Source organism: Myotis yumanensis, unplaced genomic scaffold, assembly GCF_028538775.1.
Source record: "Myotis yumanensis isolate MYYU_CA2020_CCGP unplaced genomic scaffold, mMyoYum1.0.hap1 SCAF_24, whole genome shotgun sequence".
NCBI lineage: Eukaryota > Metazoa > Chordata > Mammalia > Chiroptera > Vespertilionidae > Myotis > Myotis yumanensis.
Genome location: NW_027223775.1, coordinates 3,306,875 through 3,328,983, shown reverse-complemented (window position 1 = coordinate 3,328,983; position 22,109 = coordinate 3,306,875). Strand labels below are relative to the sequence as shown.

The 22,109-nt window shown below is 43.7% G+C and overlaps 1 pseudogene; it reads left to right on the top strand.

The window, feature by feature from the left end:
• Positions 1–17,782: 17,782 nt before the first annotated feature.
• LOC139000663 (nucleolin-like) lies at positions 17,783–19,513 on the top strand (annotated as a pseudogene).
• The last annotated feature ends 2,596 nt before the right edge of the window (positions 19,514–22,109 follow it).

Below are 22,109 nucleotides of genomic sequence, written 5' to 3'. Positions count from 1 at the left end.
AGTGTGACGGGGCAGCGCCCCAACCCCCCAATCGACCCTGCTCTGAGCCTGACCAGGGGCTGCACCTAGGGATTGGGCCTGCCCTCTGCCACCCGGGAGCAGGCCTAAGCCAGCAGGTCGTTATCTCCTGAGGGGTCCCAGACTGCGAGAGGGCACAGTCCGGGCTGAGGGACCCCCTCTCCCCCCCCCCCCCCGAGTGCACAAATTTTTGTGCACCGGGCCTCTAGTATTTAATAATAATCTTAAATGTAAATGGATTAAATACAGCAACCAAAAGATAATAGGGTGATAGAATGTTAATAAGAACAGGACCCAAATATATGCTACGTAGAAGAACAAAACTCAGAATAAAAGATATACACAGACTAAGACTGAAGGTATGAAAAATAAATTTCATACAAATAGAAGGAGAAAAGAAATCTGGGGTAGCAATAATTGTATCTCACCAACTAGATTTCAAAACAAAGGCATTGCTTACAAACAAAGAAGGCCACTGCATAATGCTAAAGGGAATGATTCAACAAGAAAATATAACCTTTGTAAACATATATGCACCCAAACACAGAAAAAAAGACCCTTTTGATTAAGGGAGAGATTAACAGCAATTCAGTAATGGCAGGAGACTTCCTGACAAAAAGCAACAAGGAAACAGGCCTTAAATGACACACTACATCAAATGGATTTAACTGATATTTACAGAACAACAGAAAATACATTCTTCTCAAGCACACATATAACATTCTCAAAGATAGACCACATGTTAGGACACAAAACAACTTTCTAAAAATTCAAGAAGTGTGTTATTATACCAAGAATCTTCTCAGATGAAATGGCATAAAGTTAGAAATCACCCACAATAAAAGACTTGGAGACTAAATAGCATATTATTTAACAATTAAACAAATTTAAAAGTTTCTGGAAGTAAACGAAAACGATCACATAACCACCCAAAACTACTGGGATACAGCAAAAATGGTCTTGAGAGGAAAATTCATAACATTATAGGTCTACCCCATAAAACAAAAATAGCACTAATGAACTATTTAATTCTATACCTAAATGAGTTAGAAATGGAACAACAAGAAAAGCCAAGGAAGTAGAAGGAAGGAAATAATAAAGATATAATGGTATAGAGATTAAACCCCTCCCACCCCCACCCCAAACTTGCCAAAAATCAATGAATCCAAGAGCTGGTTCTTTGAAAAGGTAAACTAAAATTTATGAATCCCTAGTCAGACACATCAAGAAACAAAGAGAAAGAATCCAAATAAATAAAATAAGAAATGAAAGAGGTAATTAACAATGGACACCAAAAAAAAAATACAAATGATTACAAGTAAATACTGTGTACAACTATATGCCAAAACAAAACAAAACAAAAACACACAAAAACTGGACAACCTGAGTGAAATGGAAAAAGCAATATCCTAATTTCAAAACCAGATAAAGACATTAGATGAAATAAAATTACAGTCCAATACCTCTGATGAACACAGATGCTAAGATCCTCAACAAAACTTTAGCAAATCAGATCCCTCAATATATAAAAAGATCATACACCATGAAAATGGTATATACCTCTATTTATGTAATTCATTATGGGTATGCAAGGTTGGTACAATTTTTTCAAATAAAAATTGTGACACACCACATAAACAAAATGAAAGACAAAGTCACATGATCATATCAATAGATGCAGAAAAAGCATTTGACAAAACCCAGAACATATTTTTTTGATAAAAACTCTTAGCAAAGTAACAATAGAGGGATCACATATCACCATAATAAAGAACATATATGACAACCCTTCACCAATATAATATTCAATGGGATATTATAAAACAACTTCGCTTAAGAACAGGAACAAGACAAAGTGTCCACTTTCACCACTTTTTTCTTTTAATTAAATTTTTATTGTTCAGATTATTACAGTTGTTCCCCCTATCTCTCCCCCCCCCCATTGCTCCCCTCAACCTGGTTCCCACTCTGGGAATCAACAGGGCGGAGTAAACAGCTGTGGCTGCTCCTCAGCTATGCCCGAAGAGGCCCTGGGTCTCAGTGTCCCGTGGTAAGCTCTGCAAACACCTCTGAGAGAAAGCCGCCCTTGAGTTCTGCCCAATGCCAGACAGTCCAATTTCTCCCAGTATGAGTCTGGGTCCCCAGATACTCGCCCAGAACTGGAGTTCAGAGCAGTCTGGAGCTTGTGTCTTCTGCCCGATTGAAAAAGACAACTGCACCCTCAGTTGCCAGCCCTTTCCCCATGTGCCTCCGTACCTCTGCACTTTACTTCCACACCTCCTCTGAGTCCCAGTGCTTTTCTCTTTCATTCTAGTTGTAGAATTTCCACTCAGCCAGCCTTCCTGTGGTTCTGGATAATGTCCATTTTGTCTTTTAGTTGTAGTTTTGAAGTGGTTGTGCGAGACAGCAATTTCAAGTGTTTATCTATGCTGCCATTTTGGTTTCTCTCACCACTCTCTCTTTTTTTTAAAATTAAATCTTTACTGTTCAGATTATTACATTGGTTCCTCTTTTTTTCCCACCATAACTCCCCTCCACCCATTTCCCACCCCAACCTCCGCCCTCACTCCCCACCCACTGTCCTCATCCATAGGTGCACGATTATTGTCTAGACTCTTCCTGCACCCCCCCACATCTCTCTCCCCCACAAGAATAGTCAGTCCATTACCTTTCTCTGTTCCTGATTCTATTATAATCACTAGTTCATACTGTTCATCAGATTATTTATTCACTTGATTTTTAGATTCACTTGTTGATAGATGCATGTTTGTTGTTCATAATTTTTATCTTTACCTTTTTCTTCTTCTTCCTCTTCTTCTTAAAGAATACCTTTCAGCATTTCATATAATAGTGGTTTGGTGGTGATGAACTTTTTTAGCTTTTTCTTATCTGTGAAGCTCTTTATCTGACCTTCACTTCTGAATGATAGCTTTTCGGGGTAGAGTACTCTTGGTTGTAGGTTCTTGGTATTCATCACTTTGAATATTTCTTGCCACTCCTTTCTGGCCTGCATAGTTTCTGTTGAGAAATCAGCTGACAGTTGTATGGGTACTCCCTTGCAGGTAACTGATTTTCTTTCTCTTGCTGCTTTTAAGATTATCCCTTTATCTTTTGCTCGTGGCATTTTAATGATGATGTGTCTTGGTGTGGTCCTCTTTGGATTCCTTTTGTTTGGGGTTCTCTGCGCTTCCTGGACTTGTAAGTCTATTTCTTTCGCCAGGTAGGGGGAGTTTTCTGTCATTATTTCTTCAAATAGGTTTTCAATATCTTTCTCTCTCTCTTCTTCTGGCACCCCTATAATTCAGATGTTGGTACGCTTGAAGCTGTCCCAGAGGCTCCTTACACTGTCTTCGTATTTTTGGATTCTTTTTTCATTTCGCTTTTCTGGATGGGTGTTTTTTGCTTGTTAGTATTTCAAATCTTTGAATTGCTTCTTGCGATCCTCTGGTCTGCTGTTGGGAGTCTTATTCTTTATTTCAGTCAGTGTATGCTTAATTTCTAGTTGGTCCTTTATCACTACATCGAGGGTCTCACTAGATTTCTTGAGGGTCTCATTAAGTTTATCGGCGGTTTCTAGAAAATTCTTGAAAAACCTTAAAAGTGTGGTTTTAAACTCTATATCCAGTAGTTTTCTTTTCTCCATTTCTGTCATTTGTGTCCTGTTTTCTTTGTCTCCGCATTTTTTTTTATGCTTTGCTGTGTCGATAGAGTTGCTTTCTGTGCTAAGTGTCCCAATTACTTGAGGTAGACACTCTTGGTGCACCCCTTTGTGAGCTTTGTGCACAGTCTTGTTGTAGTTAAACCTTTATTATTGTAGGTAAAACTGGGAGGATTTGACCTCCAGGCCAATTGGCTGTGAGAATCAGCTGTGTCTGCAATGGGAGAACTTCTGTGCTGAAGACATCCTTATGGGGCAAGACCTACTTCAGTGGGGCTTTGATGCTCCCTGAGTCTGCCCCCTGAGTGTGTCCCTTATAGATCTGAGGAGTTGTAATTGGAAAGTCCCATTCTGACCACTGGGTACACTGGTTCTGGGATCTAAGGAGGTGCTAATCTAGTCTCTGCCTGTGGCTACCCAGTAGAAGCCAGCTGTAAAGCAATGAAAGTTGCTCTGGGGCCTTGGGGCAGCTGAAGTTTGTTAAGTTATTTTCAGATTACAAAGGGCCGGGCCTTTCACATGCAAAAGCCTCTGTGCATGGCTTGGGCGTGGCGGGTCCCAGGGAATCAACAGGGTGGGTGGAGTGAGCAGTATGGCTGCTCTCAGCCCTGCCTTCAGAGGTCCTGGCTATCGCTGCGAGTGTCTCCAAGAGAAAGCTGCTCTCAAGGTCTGACCGATTCCAGACAGTCCCGTTTCTCCCGTATGAGTCTGGGTCCCCAGAGACTCTCCCAGAACTGGAGCTCAGAGCTTGAGACTCCCTCCCAATTGAAAAAGACAACCCTGTCCTCAGCCTCCAGCCCTCTCCACATGCACCTCCGCATCTTTGTATTTTACGTCCACAATGCACCGCCTCTGAGGTGCTGAAGTGAAAAGGAGGCTTGCTTGCTCCAGTGATGGAGGAGGCCAATGTTCCCCGCCTGCCGCTGCCGGCCTCTGAGCTGCAGTTTAAGAAACATTGTTGCAAATATAGAAGCTAAACAAAACCCAGAAACCTGCTTTCAGCTGTTAGAGCTGAAGCAAGCAGGACCGAAACAATGTTGCAGTTATAGAACCCAAACAAACCCCAGATCCCTGCTTTCAGCCGCCAAGGTCTCAGAGCTGGAGCCGAGCCTCAGAGCTAAAGCCGGCTCTCAGCTCCAGTGACAGCCATAGAAGGTAAAAAAATCCCAGAATAAAAAAAGAAAAAGAGCAGAGGTTGGGAGCTTCAGTCACCCGCCATCCTGAAAACGGCCCTCAGCCCCTCACCCATACTGGCCAGGCACCCCAGTGGGGACTCCCACCCTGAAGCAACAAGATAGCAGCTAATTTGCATACTGAAGGTGGGCGGCAGTGGGCAAGGATGTCCACAGTCCGGGACCCGGATCTGTGACCCTGCTGGGCGGGAGGCAGCACTTGAGGCTGTCCGCGGTCCCAGGACGCGGATCTGGACCCTGCCAGGCAGGGGGCAGCGCTTGAGGCTGTCTGCCATCCCAGGACGTGGATCTGTGACCCTGCTGGGCGGGGGGCAGTGCTTGAGGCTGTCCGCGGGCCCGTGACCCGGATCCGTGACCCTTCCCGGCGGGGCAGCAGCTCGCACAGGGGCGAATCAGCCGGGGTTGGGCAGGGCAGGATGCCTGCCTTCTGCCCAGCCCCAATCACTCTGGGCAGGTGAACAGCGCAGAAAGTCTGTGGACAGGGGAGATAGGCCAGTGGAGGGTGGCCTGTACTCCCTACATGGCGGCGGTGACAGCTGTGAGCGAGCCAAGTGGACCCTACAGGCTGAGCTGAAATAGCGCCTGCAGGCCATCAGCTCCCAGGAGTGGCTACACAAGATCTGTCTCCTGGCCCAGAAGGTGCAGGATCACAGGGACAGCCACCGTGGCAGGCCAGACTGACGTCCTCCTGGCCACACCATGAGGGTTTGCGGATCTGCAAAGCCAGAGGCCTCTGGTGTGCACATCCCCCCCTGGCGTGCAAACATCCCCCAGCACCCTCCCATGCCTGCAACAGTTGCAAACCAAGGCATGCACAAGTTCCCCCCACCTCTCCACCGCACTTCCATCAACCCAGCATGCCTAACACCCCCACAGGATGTGCACATCCCCTCTGATGCACTCACGTCCTTTGGAGAGTGTCTGGGTGTTCTGGGTGCTGAGAGTGGGCGCCTCTGAGATCACAGTGAGAGGGCGGAGTGGTGATGCCCTGTGCCCATGGAGGCTAGTGCAGCAAGGAGATCACCTCTGGGGGGTTAATGCAGGTGCTGAGGCAGGAGCAGGTGCAGATAGACATACCTGGTGGGCACGAGCGGTCCTCGCTGAGGTGCCTTCGGTCAGTGTTCAAGATCAAGAACCCAGAGGCGGAGAGGAATTCCATCCTCTCAGTGGAACAGTGGGGTAGTCGGGGCAACTGTAGAGGAGGAATGTGCACTTTGGGTGCCAGCACCCATGAGCGAAGGCTGCCCTGACTGAGCCTCGCTTGCTTGGGGCCTAACACACTCCTGCCAGGCAGCAGGTGACAGGACGTGCTTTTCCGAATTAATGAGAGAAAACATTGATTCTCCTGCTGCCCACGAAGGTGGAAAGTGAAGTGGGGAGATATGTGGGGAGTGAGCGAGGTTTCCTGTCTGGGGGTTCCAAATCTGCTGCTGTTGGTTTCTTTCACCGCTGACTAGAGATATAAAGGGTGTCCCCCCCAAAATGTAGACACACTTTGAATACCTACTAATTCTAATGGTTTTAAGCATGAGAAAGAAACAACAATGGAGCTGTTATCTGTTAAAAGTGTGGGCACAAACAGGTAGTTGGACATTCCCTGAGGGGTCTCAGATTGGAGAGGGTGAAGGCCAGACTGAGGGGCCCCTTTTCCCCCATCCCAGTGCACAAATCTCGTGCACCGGGCTACTAGTCCTATATAATAAAAGGCTAATATGCAAATTAACCAAATTGTGGAATGACCGGTCACTATGACTCACATTGACCACCAGGGGGGCAGATGCTCAACACAGAAGCTGCCCCCTGGTGGTCAATGTGCTCCCACAGGGAAAGCGTTGCTCAGCCAGAATCCCTGAACAGGGCTCACGGCTGGCAAGCACAGCGGTGATGATATGTAGGAATTAACCAAGTAGATAAACAACCTGCCTATGCTTGGAAAATTTTAGGACATTGAAAAAAAAGTAGAGGAAGATACAAATAAATGGCAATGCATACCACATTCATGGATTGGAAGAATTAACATCATTAAAATGTCCATACTACTGCCTTGACCGGTTTGGCTCAGTGGATAGAGCGTCGGCCTGTGGACTGAAGGGTTCCAGGTTCGATTCTGGTCAAGGGCATGTACCTTGGTTGCAGGCACATCCCCAGTAGGGAGTGTGCAGGAGGCAGCTGATCGATGTTTCTCTCTCCATCAATGTTTCTAACTCTCTATCCCTCTCCCTTCTTCTCTGTAAAAAATCAATAATATATTTAAAAAATGTCCATACTACCTAATCAATATACAGATTCAATGCAATCCTTTAAAAAATATCCATAGCATATTTCACTGAACTAGAACAAATACTCCAAAATTTATATGGAACAATATAAGACTTCAAATAACTACAGCAATCTTTAGACAGAAGAACAAAGTTGGAGGGATCACAATACCAGATATCAAAATATACTACAAAACCATTATCCTCAAAACAGCAGGCATATAGACCAATAGATAAAAGACCCCAGAAATTGGCCCACACCATTACAGTCAATTAATATTTGACAAAGGAGGCCAATACATACAATGAAGTAAAGACAATCTCTTTCACAAATGTTGGGAACACTGGACTGACATGCAAAAAGATAAAAGTGGACCACCAACTTATACATACACAAGAATAAACTCAAGATGGATAAGAAACTTATATGTAAGGAATGAAACCATAAAAATCTTAGAAGAAAAATTTCATTCACCTCACAGAGCAGAATTTTTGCCAATACATCACCTAGGGCAAGTGAAACAAAGGAAAAAAATAAACAAATGGGACTACATCAAAACGAAAAGCTTCTGCTTAGCAAAAGAAACCACCATCAAAATGAAAAGGAAACCCACTGTGTGGGAGAACATATTTTCTAATGATATATCTGTTAAGGGGTTAATCTCCAAAATTTATAAAGTACCTTATAATTCAACAGAAGGAAGACAAACAATCTAATAAAAAATGAACATAAGACCTAATAGACATTTCTTCAAATACAAATGACCAAGAAACATATGAAAAAATGTTCACAGTCACTAATCATCAGAGAAACAAAAATTAAAACCACAGTGAGATATCACCCAACACCTGTCAGAATGGCTATCATCAAGAAATCAACAAACAACAAGTGTTGGCAAGGGTTTGGAGAAAAGGGAACACTAGTTTACTGCTGGTGGGAATGCAGATTGGTGCATTCAATATAGAAAAACTAGAGGCCAGGTGCACAAAATTCATGCATGGGTGCAGTCCCTAGGCCTGGCTGGTGATCGTAACATCAGCATCTGGCATGGAAGGGCAGGTCCGCACTGACCTCTGGGTCCTGAACAACACCTGGGCCACTGGGGCCCCACATGCCCCTCTCTGCCTGAATCCCATCAGGCCCCCACCTGCCTCCCTCAGCACCTGGGAGCTGGGTGTCAGCCCCGCCCCCCACCACTGCTGCTGTTCACCATCTGCAGGGCTATCGCCAAGGCAATTGGTCCCTGTTTACACCCACTTGACCTGGCGCTGCCCACTCACTTGCTCCACCATCCTGCTGTGGTCCCACTTTTGTTGGGGCCCATTGGAGCAAGCAGCACCTCCACTGCTGGCTTCTGCCAGCGCTGCAACGCTGACACCTGCCATGTTCCTCGTCACCCCCTGACGAGGTGGTCAGTGCATGTCATAGCAAGTGGTCAAACTCCCAGTCAAACTCCCGGTTAAGGGGACTATTTGCATATCAGGCTTTTATTATATAGGATATGAAAATAAAAATGGAACCTCTGTATGATTTCATTTCATGGGAATATATCCTAAAAACTGCAAAACACCTACCAGAAAGAACATATACACCCCTATGTACATAACACTGATATATATATATATATAATAGCTAAGATTTGGAAATAGCCCAAGTGCCCATCAATAGATGAATGGATAAAAAAGCTGTGGGGCATTTACACAATGCAGTACTATATAGCTGTATAAAAGAGAGATCAAGAAACCAAGATGGCGGCATAGGTAAACACTTGAGATTGCTGCCTCTTGCAACCACTTCAAAAATACAACTAAAAGACATAACCAACATCATCCAGAACCACAGGAAGGCTGGCTGAGTGGAAATTCTACAACTAGAAGGAAAAAGAAAAGCATACCGAGACTCAGAGGAGGTGCGATGCGGAAGTAAAATACAAAGGTGTGGAGGTGCATGGGGAGAGGGCTGGCAGCTGAGGACAGGGTTGTCTTTTTCAATTGGGAGGGAGTCTCAAGCTCTGAGCTCCAGTTCTGGGTGAGTCTCTGGGGACCCAGACTCATACGGGAGAAACGGGACTGTCTGGCATTGGTAGAAACTTGAGGGCAGCTTTCTCTCGGCGGTGTTCGCAGCGATTGCTGGGACACTGAGAAGCGGGGCCTCTGAGGGCAGGACTGAGAGCAGCCATACTGCTCACTCTGCCCTCTCTGTTGATTCCCTGGGACCCGCCCCACCCAAGCCATGCACGGAGGCTTTTGCATATGAAAAGCCTGGCCCTTTGCAAACTGATAATTACCTAACACACTGCAGCTAGCCCAAGGCCCCAGGGCAACTTGCATTGCTGGGGTCCAACCCCAGCAGGTCCAGGAGTCCCTAAAGGTGTGGACAGAGTTGGCAAAGAAGGAATGACATGGAGACAGCATTCAGTTGATCAGCAGCCTAGCCAGGATCTCTAGCCAAGTTCTGGTCTGGATCTTCAGCGAAGTTCTGGTCAGGATCTCCAGCCAGGATCTGGTCAGGATCTCCAGCCAGGATCTGGTCAGGATCTCCAGCCAGGTTCTGGTCAGGATCTCTAGCCAAGTTCTGTAGCCATGTTCTCTTGCTAGGTTCTCTAGCCAGGTTATCCCCCCATGTTCTGTCTAGGTTCTCCAGCCAAGTTCTGTAGCCAGGTTCTGTCCAGGATCTTTTGCCATGTTCTCTCGCTAGGTTCTGTCTTCTGCTGTCTTGTTACATCTATATTTATACCAGTTTATTTTAATCCTGTCAATTTCTATTGCAAAGGTGAGGGCGTTTCTTATCTCCATTCCAGGAAGTAAAGATTATGTAGCTTAAGCGTGATTGTTTGTAGTTAAGTGATTAACTACCCACCTGGCACTTAGTTAAGGGGTTTTATCCCCTCCCTAACTTCAGGGAAAAATCCCTACCTGGGGTAACAACCTTTCTCGGAGAGGTGACCTTGGTTAAAACACATAGCGCTAAGGGGAGCAAACATATTAAGAACAGTATGCTATATACTCCAGGTCCCTTGAAACATATGCTGTGCAGAAGTTTCTTTCCTGCAGCGACTGTGTCAAGCAACAAGGATGGACCAGCTTCTGGCATTGCATTGATTCACAGCTGGATCCTGCTGGATAGCCTCAGGCAGAGGCTAGATTAGCACTTCCTTAGAGATCCAGGAGCCAGTGTGCCCAGTGGTCAGAGTGGGACCATCCAGATTGCAGCTCCTCGGATCCATAAAGGACACACTCAGCGGGAAGACTCAGTGATCACCAAAGCCCCATTGAAGCAAGTCTTGCCCTGGAGGGGTGTCTCCAGCACAGAAATTCTCCCACTGCAGACACAGCTGATTCTCACAGCAAATTGGCCTGGAGGTCAATCCCTCCCAGTGTTACCTACAACAATCAAGGCTTAACTACAACAAAACTGTGCACAAAGCCCACAAGGGGGTGCACCAAGAGTGTCTACCTCAGGTAACAGGGGAGGCTGAGCCACTGGGCCTTATAGGACACCTAGCACAGAAAGCCACTCTATTGACACAGCGAAGCATAAAAAAAATGTGAAGACAAAGAAACAGGACACAAATGACAGAAATGGAGGAAAGCAAACTACTGGATATAGAGTTCAAAACCACACTTTTAAGGTTTTTCAAGAATTTTCTAGATAAACTGCAGATAAACTTAATGAGACCCTCAAGAAATCTAATGAGACCCTCAAGGTTGTGATAAAGGACCAACTAGAAATTAAGCATACACTGACTGAAATAAAGAATATTATACAGACTCCCAATAGCAGACCAGAGGATCGCAAGAAGCAATTCAAAGATTTGAAATACTAAGAAGCAAAAAACACCCATCCAGAAAAGTGAAATGAAAAAAGAATCCAAAAATATGAAGATAGTATAAGGAGCCTCTGGGACAGCTTCAAGCGTACCAACATCCGAATTATAGGGGTGCCAAAAGAAGAGAGAGAGAAAGATGTTGAAAACCTATTTGAAGAAATAATGACAGAAAACTCCCCCTACCTGGCGAAAGAAATAGACTTACAAGTCCAGGAAGCGCAGAGAACCCCAAACAAAAGGAATCCAAAGAGGACCACACCAAGACACATCATCATTAAAATGCCACGAGCAAAAGACAAAGAGATAATCTTAAAAGCAGCAAGAGAAAGACAGTCAGTTACCTACAAGGGAGTACCCATACGACTGTCAGCTGATTTCTCAACAGACACTTTGCAGGTCAGAAGGGAGTGGCAAGAAATATTCAAAGTGATGAATACCAAGAACCTACAACCAACAAGTAAATCTAAAAATCAAGTGAATAAATAATCTGATGAACAGAATAAACTGGTGATTATAATAGAACCAAGGGCATAGAAAGGAAGTGGACTTACTATTCTTGGGAAAAAAGGGATGTAGGGGATGCGGGAAGAGACTGAATAAAAATCGTGCACCTATGGATGAGGAAAGTGTGGGGGGCAGGCGGGGAGGGTGTAGGGTGAGGTGGGAACCGGGTGGAGGGGAACTATGGGGGGGAAAAGAGGAACAACTGTAATAATCTGAACAATAAAGATTTAATTTAAAGAAAATAATAAAAAGTATGTTAAAAAATAAAAAAAATAAAGATTAAGGCTGTAAAAAAATAAAAATAAAAGAGAGATCATTTAACCTCTGGGGCAGAATGGGTGTACCTGGAGAGTATTATGCCAACTGAAATAAGCCAATCTGAGAAAGACAAATATCACATGATCTCACTTATTTTTGAAATCTAATGAACACAATGAATGACCACCAAAATAAGACTCAAAGTACAGAGGCATGGAACAGGCAGACATACCTCGATGTGAGATTGGGGGAGCAGGCCTAAGCCATCAGTCAGACAACCTTAGTGCTGCTGTGGAGGCAAGAGAAGCTCCCACCACCGGTGCTGTGCTAGTGGGAGCACACTGACCACCAGGTGACAGCTCCTGCATTGAGTATCTGCCCCTTGTTGGTTAGTGCATGTCATTCTGCTGTTCTGTCGATTTGCATATTAGCCTTTTATTATATAGGATAATGTGTTATTATGGGCAAGGCCTCTAATTCAATTTTTTTTAGGTAGTTAAAGGGAGGGGCACAATTTTCACTTGAGCCTGAAGCTAAAATTGCCTTTAGCTCAAGAATATGCACACCACTGAGACACTTGCTGAATCCCCACACTGTTCTATTATGTATATAAGTATTGGGAAGCATCTTATCTCTTTAGTGAAAGGAACCATTTGTTATGTTACAATGACTAACTTTTTCTCATGAGTTTTTTTTTTAAAATATATTTTATTGATTTTTTACAGAGAGGGAGAGAGATAGTTAGAAACATTGATGAGAGAGAAACATCGATCAGCTGCCTCCTGCACATCTCCTACTGGGGATGTGCCCGCAACCCAGGTACATGCCCTTGACCGGAAACGAACCCGGGACCTTTCGGTCCGCAGGCCGACGCTCTATCCACTGAACCAAACCGGTTTTGGCATGAGTTGAGTTTTGGCTTCAAGCCTGTATCCAATATTCATGCAGCAACATCAGTTCTTCTGTTCAGTATATACCTGGCATATCTTTTTTTTTCTTTTCTCTAAATCTTTCTAGATTTTTATGTATTAGATAGAAATAGTCCATGGACACAGACAATAGTCTGGCGAAGGCCTGGAAGTGGTGGGTGCAGGGTGGAGGAGATCAATGGCAGGGGGCGGGGAACCTAAACAAGGGACAGCTGTAATACTTTCAACAATAAAGATACATCCTATATAATAAAAGAGAAACATGCAAATTAACCATCCCTCCACTACACTCAAGCCACACACAAACCATGCCCACAAGCCACACCCACCAGCCAATCAGGTGTGAATATGCAAATTAATCCAGCTAAGGTGGTGTTGGCCACAGAGCTGGAGGGAGCAGGAGGCTTAGGTTGCCCCAGGCAATGGAGGAAGCCAAGCTTCCCTCATGCCCTGGCCAGACCTGGACTCTGCTCAAGGCTACAAAGTTTCAATTATAGAAGATAAATAAATCCCAGAAGAAAAAAGAAAGGCTGGGAGCTTCGGTTGCTGGGTGGTATGGCCAGCTTGAAAACAGCCATCAACGCCTCATCCATGCTGACCAGGAAACTCAGTGATGACCCCCACCCTGAAGGGGGTGTGGCCATCCTGAAAACAGCCCTCAGCCCTTCACCCAGGCTGGGCACACCCCCATGGGGTGAGGGTCCCTGCTGGGGGGCTTGGCCAGCCTGAAAACAGCGATCAGCCCCTCACCCAGGTTGGCCAGGCACCCCAGTGAAGGCCCCTACCTTGAAGGGGGTATGGCCAGCCTGAAACAGCCCTCAGCCCCTCACCCAGGCTGGCCACGTGCCCCAGGGGGAACCCACCATGATCCAACACACCCTTCAGGGCAAACCAGCCAGCACCCACCCATGCACCAGGCCTCTAGCCTATATAATAAATGGGTAATATGCAAATTGACCCTAACAGCAGAACGACCGGGAATCACTGGTCTCTATGTCACACACTGACCACCAGGGGGCAGATGCTCAATGCAGGAGCTGCCCCCTGGTGGTCAATGCACTCCCACAGGGGGAGCTCTGCTCAGCCACAAACCAGGCTGATGGCTGCCAGCACAGCGGTGGTAGCAGGAGCCTCTCCTGCCTCCTCAGCAGTGCTAAGGATGTTTGACTGTAGCTTAGGCCTGCTCTCTGCTGGAAGTGGGCATTCCCCGAGGGCTCCCAGGCTGCCAGAGGGATGTCTGAATGTCAGCTTAGGCCTGATCCCCTGGGGAGCGGGCCTAACCCAGCAGGTGGACATGCCCTGCGGGGCCAGACTGCGAGAAGGCACAGGCCGGGCTGAGGGAACCCCCCGAGTGCACCAATTTTTGAGCACCGGGCCTCTAGTTTTAAATAAAGGAAAATCTCCTAGTGGAAAAGAGTTTTATGTGAAATAATATAAGTAATTTCTCTACACTGTATTTTATATTCTCAACTCCTCTGAAAGAGATATTAATTGATTCTGTGTTCACTTAATGTTAATTGACCATATGTTCATTGACTGCAGGACTGACTTCCACCTTGCCAACCCAGCACTGACTGCTACAGGGGCTGCAATCAGACCCTGCTTTTCTCTCCTGGCCTCTTTCCAGGCCTGACTGCAGCCCCCTCGGCAGTCAGTGCTGGGTTGCTGAGGTGCCAGCAGCATGGCAATCAGTGCTGGGTCTTCATGGCGACACAGCAATGACTGCACGACTGACTTTCACCATGCCAACCCAGCACTGCCTGCTACGGGGGCTGCAATCAGAATCTGCTTTTCTATTCCAGCCTCTGTCCAGGCCTGGTTGCAGCCACCTCAGCAGTCAGTACTGGGATGTCTCAGCTGAGGCGCCCGCAGTGCCGCAGTCATGCCTGACTTTCGGTGTTTGGTTAAGCCTTTGGTCGTTTTGGACATTATGGACCCTGGCTCTTTATATGTATAGATAGGCATAGCCCATGGACACAAGAAAATAAAGTGGTGAAGACCTTGGGTTGAGGGTAGTGGTTGGGAGGGCTGGCAGTAAAGTGGGAGAAAATAGGAGACATCTATCATATTACCAATGATAAAAATATACGTAGTAAAAATAATAAACAATAAAATATTTTGTTATACAGAACATCAATAGCTTGACAATAAAACAAATGAACAAATTAGGATAATATTAAGGAAAACAACTTGCAACCCAGACCTTCAAACCCCATTGGGAATCAACTGAAAATGTAAAAAAATTTTAATTGTAACCATCTATTGATACTAGAAGCAAAACTAGAATCCCTCTTAAAGGATTTGGCAAGATGGAATAGTTTATCTCTAGCTCTACGGGAAAGTATTTATCCAAGTATAGTAACAGATATTGGCTATGGCAAAAACTTTTTATTGGACAGTGGGCACATAATTAAGCTAACTTTTTTGTCAAGGACTACTGATGCTGAGGAGTCTAAAGCAGTGGTGTCCAACATGAAGCACATGCTCCACAGGGGGGCAATTTGATTTTTCATGGGTAATTTGAGAATGAGTTATTAACAGTGAATTTTTTGCATGTCTCATGGTTCTATGGGCCTCATATAGTGTAGATTAATATATCTTGTGACATTTATGCATTTCATTTCTCTACTATATTTTTGAAATTTTATTTGCTATTTTTCATATCTTGTCCTATTATTATTATTATTATTATTATTATTACTAGAGGCCTGGCGCATGAAATTTGTGCACTGGGGGTGTGTCCCTCAGCCCAGCCTTCCCCCTCTCACATACCAGGAGCCCTCAAGGGATGTCCTACTGATGGCTTAGGCCCGCTCCCTACTCCCCTTGGGGAGTGGGCCTAAGCTTCAGTCTGGCATCCCTTTGTGGGAGGTGACTGTGCTGATCAGACGAAGGCAACAACCTCATCAACCCACTGCTGCAGCCACTGCCATTCACCTCAGCCACCAAGGTTTTTTCATCAAACCAGACTCCAGTCCCTTCATTGATTTTTAGAGAATGTGGAAGAGAAAGGGAAAGACAAAGAGAAACATCAAAGTGAGAGGATCACTTTGATTGGTTGCCTCCTGCATGAGCCCTGACCTGGGCCCCAGCCAGGGAGGAGCCTGCAACCTAGGTACATGCCCTTAGTCAGAATTAAACCCAGACCCTGCGGTCAGCAGGCCGAGGCATTTTCCACTGAGCCAAATGGGCTAGGGCAGGATTTGACATTTCTTAGCCCTCCAGCAGTGGACCTTCATTTTTTTCTCCAGGAGTGTGGTGGAAAAACCCTAGGTCACCTTCTTGGATTCTTATTACTCAAGTTACTAAGAATATTACCAGTGGCATACAGGGAGTTTATCCAATGAGTGGTAAGAAAAGGTGTTACCTCTGTAGTTCACACTAATTGCCTGCTTGACCCCCAGCTCCCTCCCATCACTGGCTCAGCCCCTGCCCAGCTCCCTCCGATTGTGAGCTCTGCCCCTGCCTAGGCCTAACGCCTCTGGCTGAGGCATTAGGCCTGGGCAAGGGACCCTCTGCTCCCTCCAATTGCTGGCTCCACCCCTGACCAGGCATAACGCCTCTAGCCGAGGTGTTAGGGGGCCCCCTCGGCTCTGATTGCAGGCTCAGGCCCTGCCCAGGAGCCCCCTGGCTCAAGGCCTTTCTAGGCTGCTTAGGGCCCACACATGGCCTACCTTGGAGTGACCTGGGTGCCCAATGATCTTTCCAGGACCCAGGCCCCTGGGAACCTATGTATGCAAATTAACTGCCATCTTTGTTGGGTTAATTTGCATACTCTCCTGATTGGCTGGTGAGCGTAGTGGAGGGATGGTCAATTTACATGTTTGTCTATTATTAGGTAAGATTATATTTAACAATTTCTTAGTGATTTCTTCTCTGTACTTCAATTTCCTTTTGTTCTTTGATTTTTCTCTTTCATGGATGCCATATTTTCTGGAAGCTTGTTTAGAACAAGTTAATGGCCTTTTCAGGTCCCTCCACATGAATAGAAGTTCACTTTTTGAATAATTAGAATTATACTAGTAATGTGATAGAGGGTAGGCATAAAGATTTTAGAAATGCTTAGGTGGGGCATGGCCAAAAAATAGTTGGGAACCACTGGTCTAAAGATATTTTCTGGGCTTGAATGGTCCTGGAGATTGTGCAAGCAATTTGATGATTCTAATTAGGTTTAGTATTATTATGTCTAATTAAACAATACCAAAATCACCTAATATAAGAACAATTGTGAGAAAGCAATTCCCTCCATCTCTTGAAAAACCTGCTAGAGATTCAAATCTATGGAACGGCCACAAGAGTTATCTTTATAAACAGTAATTCTCATTCAGGTAGTTATTTACTATTGATAATTTCTTTTATTTTCTCTGATGAGAATTTTAAAAAGTTGGTTATTACATTTTGAGGATAGTAAAAGAGGATGTCAAGTAACCAAAAAGACATTGCTCACTCAGGCTCTAGATAACAGGATAATTACTCAAAGATAATTTTTATATGCACAGATCAAACATAACCTGTGGGAGCTCAGAAGATGCTTGCAAGAGTTGTTCACTTAGAGATTTATTAGCTGAAAGCAATGTGGGAAAGTTTTCCTAACAGGGATCAGTGTGGTTTGGAAGTTCCTCTATAAATTCTTCAGGGTATGTTTTCAGATTGTGGGGTGAACATTAAATTTGTGGCATTGTGAGGTGTGTTCACTCAAAAAGGTCTTACAAAGCTGAATTCTACAATGGTCAATGTTTAAATAGAACCAGATTTAAATAATTTAAGACATAGATAGTGATGTAATAAGGGATTGTGAGAAACGATTTCAACAATAAAAAATGGTTGCTCTCATGTGAAGGGAATGTAATTGATGAATAGGGTGGATTTAGGTAAGTGTAGGGCAAAAGTGAAACTCCCTTTTGCAATTTAATGCAATAAGTTTTAAAAGGGGGAGATTTCATGAAATAAATAGTAATATTAAGGACAATTACGAAGTTGATAGCATTTCCATGTCAGTGTGAGCCCTAGCTGGAAACAAAACATATGTGCTTTGGATCTTTAGTACAAGAGACTGCCATTGATGCCATCTAGTTCCTCAGGGCTCACCTGCATCACATACTTACTGAAAATTCTGTTATCATAAGCCACAATGATGGTGAAGCTTGCAAAGGCTATTAAAAATTAAGATGACTCCAAGAAAATGGCTTCCCCTCCAAAGGAAGTTGAAAAAAATAGTGAAGATGAGGAAATGTCAGAAGATACTAGTAAAGATAAAAACAGTGGAGAAAAGGTTATCACTCCTCAGAAAAAAGCAAAAAGGCTACCACCTGCTAGAGAGTCAAATTCCACTGAAAGGCTACAAGAGTTAACTTCAGCAAAGAAGCTGATGGTTTCTCCAACAAAAAAGATTTGGTTGCTACACCAGCTAAGAAATCAATTGTCACCTCTGGCAAGAAGGCAGCGACTATACTGGCCCCTGACAATAAGGCAGCAGTTACTCCAACTAGAGCAGTAGTCACACACTTTGGCAAGAAGGGAGGCACACTAGGCAAAGCATTGGAAGCCCAACTCTAGGAAGAAAGGAGTAGCCACCCAAGCCAAGGGACCAAAGAATGATGAGAATGCCAGTAAAGAAGACAGTAATGTGTAAGATGATGATGATGACAGAAAAGAGGATTATTATTAGGAGAATGATGAAGCCTCTGAAGATGCCTCTTTGAAGAACTTCTGGAAATTATACCAGCCAAAGGCAACAAAGCTCCTGCAAAAGCTGTTCCCATGATGGCCAAGAGCATAGTCAAGGATGAAAACAAAGAGAATGATGATAAAGATGACGAAGAAGAGTATGATAAGGAAGAAAAAAAATGAGGAAGAGGGGGAAACGAAGAGGTGAAAGAGTGTTAAAGAAAATGAAGGCAATGACTAAATAGAAAGCTGCTTTTGAAGCAAAAATAAACAAAAAAAACAGAATGGGTCATAGAACCAACTATAGCTTTCAATTTCTTTGTTGAAACCTGAACTTCAGTAAATCTGATCCTGAGTTAAAAATGGGTATCACTGCCCTATCTGGCTGGGTCAGTTGGTTGGAGCATCATCCTGTACACCAAAAGGTTGTGGATATGATTTCTGATTAGGCACTTACCTAGGTTGTGAGTCCAATCCCTGGTTGTGGCGCATAGGGGAAGCAATCAACCAATGTTACTCTCTCATAGTGATATTTCTCTCTCTCTCTCTCTCTCTCTCTCTCTCTCTCATTTCAACCAATGAAACCATTATTGAATGAGTATTTTAAAAAAACAGGCATCAGTGACATTTTTGCTAAAAATGATCTTGATGTTGCAAATGTCAGAATTGGTGTGTCTTGGAAGTTCGACTATGTGGATTTTGAATCTACTGAAAATTTATCAAAAAGCCTTGGAACTTACTGGTTTAAAAATGTTTGGCAATCAAATTAAAGTAAAAAAAAAAACCAAAGGGAAGAAACAGTACTAGTGAATAGATTGAGATGTGAGAATACTTTCGGCTATAACTCTGCCTTATAAAGTTACTCAGGATGGATTAAAAGAAGTATTTGAAGATGCTATGGAGATCAGATTAGTCAGTAATGATGGAAAGAGTAAAAGGATTGCTTATTTTGAATTAAAGACAGAAACTGATGCAGGAAAAAAACCTTAAAGAAAATCAGAAAACATAGAAAGATGGGCGATCCATTTTCTAGTACAACACCAGAGAGAAAGATCAGAGTCAAGACTAGAGAGGTGGAAAGAATAGTACTTGGAGTGCTGAATCAAAAACTGGTTTTAAGAGATCTAACATGGCTTCAGAATCGGTGGAACTTCCCATAGTTGGCTTACAACATTATATTATAGGGCAATTGTTATGAAAAAAAAAAAAACAGTGGAGGGGAAGCTGATTGTAATAATATGAACAGAAAATGCAGAGGAAAGTCAGAAGGATATGGGAGGAGGGTGAGTCAACTCAGGCAGAGGGCACTGATACTAATTTTTAACAGTGGATCCCTTATCCCCACGTAGATATCTTCAATTTAGAAACACAGAGAAAGGAAGGGGAATCTGGGAAGCAGTGGAGATAAAGTCCACCTTGGAAGCTCAAACTGCAAAAGCCAAGACAAAGAGCAATTTCTTTGTTGCTGCACCAGGGACAATTGCTCTAATCTAGGACTGGGGGGAATGGCCAAGAGCAAAGCTTGGCTGTGGACAGTATTGATCCCTACATTAGGCAGTAAGTTTGAGAAATCCTTTAACTCCTGGTAGAACATTGGTCAGAGAGCCAGCTGGGGATTGTTCTGTGTCCCTAGAGGAAAAAACATAGATTAGACTTCCCTAATTCACTTCCATTTCAAGGGCACTGCCCTGCCCCCATACTGTAAATCTGCTAATTCTGCCCCCTTCTGCTCTGATCTGAGCCAAAAGAAAACAGTGCAGGGCTAGAAATCTATACTAATACTGCTTGGTGTGATGGCATGGGGGATGTACATTTGGCTAGTTGGAGCTTGAGTGGAGGCCTGCACAAGAATGATCAGCTGTGCAGAAAGATTGAAGTGCTAAGGAGGGCTGATTTTCTTTTTTAAATATTGTTTGATGTTCAACCACTGAGCCACACCAACTGGGCTGTCTCTGTTTTATTTATTTACTAGTGGCCCAGTGCAAGGATATGTGAACATGGAAAAGAAATTAATTAGAAGAAATATTTTAATATTGTTATTCACCCTTTCTCTATAATAGGAGTGCCAATAGTTGGTCTTCAGATACATTCTGTCTGTGACACACTATTTCCACTTCAGAATGTCAATAAAAACAGCCAAATTAACGATTGGCAATGATAGATCAAAACACACGTGTGCAATTGATGCCAGTGAGAGCTTTATATGTATTGCACATGTGTGAGTCAACATTTATTTTTAAATTACCAGTGCACACCTTATGTACTGGCCAGTTGGTCAGTCTGACATATATATATATATATATATATATATATATATATATATATATATATATATCTTTATTTCCTTTTTTTTTAAATTTTTTTATTGCTTAAAGTATTACAAAGGGTATTACATATATGTCCTTTTTTCCCCTGCCCTTGACAATCCCCTGGCCTCCCCTACCCCCCAGTGTCTATGTCCATTGGTTATGCTTATATGGATGCATAAAAGTCCTTCGGTTAATCTCTTACCCCCCTCCCTAATGCCCCCCAACCCTCCCCAGCCTTCCCGCTGCAGTTTGACAATCTGTTTGAGGCAACTCTGCCTCTGTATCTATTATTGTTCAAAAGTTTATAATGGTCTCTATTATCCATGAATGTGTGAGATCATGTGGTATTTTTCATTCATTGACTGGCTTATTTCACTTAGCATAATGCTCTCCAGTTCCATTCATGCCGTTGTAAATGGTAAGAGTTCCGTCTTTTTTACAGCAGCATAGTATTCCATCATGTAGATGTACCACAGTTTTCTAATCCATTCATCTACTGATGGGCACTTAGGCTGTTTCCAGATCTTAGCTATGGTGAATTGTGCTGCTATGAACATCGGGGTGCATATATCCTTTCTGATTGGTGTTTCTGGTTTCTTGGGATATATTCCTAGAAGTGGGATCACAGGGTCAAATGGGAGTTCCATTTTTTGTTTTTTGAGGAAACTCCATACTGTCTTCCATTGTGGCTGCACCAGTCTGCATTCCCACTAGCAGTGCACGAGTGTTCCTTTTTCTCCACATCCTCTCCAGCACTTGTCGTTTGTTGATTTGTTGATGATAGCCAGTCTGACAGGTGTGAGATGGTACCTCATTGTTGTTTTGATTTGCATCTCTTGGATGATTAGTGACTTTGAGCATGTTTTCATATGTCTCTTGGCTTTCTGAATGTCCTCTTTTGAAAGGTGTCTATTTAGGTCCTTTGTCCATTTTTTGATTGGATTGTTTATCTTCCTTTTGTTAAGTTGTATGAGTTCCCTATAAATTTTGAAGATTAGGCCCTTATCACATATGATGTTGGCAAATATGTTTTCCCACGCAGTTGGTTTTCTCGTTGTTTTGTTGATGGTTTCTTTTGCTGTGCAGAAGCTTTTTATTTTGATGTAGTCCCATTTGTTCATTTTCTCTTTAGTTTCAACTGGATGTTTTTAATTTCTTCTCTGATCTCATTGGTAACCCAATCAATATTTAATAACATGCTATTCAGCTTCCAAGTGTTTGAGTATTTTGGGTTGTTTTTATTGTAGTTTATTTCTAATATTATGCCATCGTGGTCTGAGAAGATGCTTTTTCTGATTTCAATCTTCATGAATTTGGGGAGACTTTGCTTGTGACCCAATATGTTGCCTACTTTTGAATCTGTCCCATGAGCACTTGAGTAGAATGTATATTCTGCGGCTTTGGGGTGAAGTGTTCTGAAGATGTCTATTAAGTCCATCTGATCTAGTGAGTCATTTAGGATTGCTGTTTCTTTGCTCATTGTTT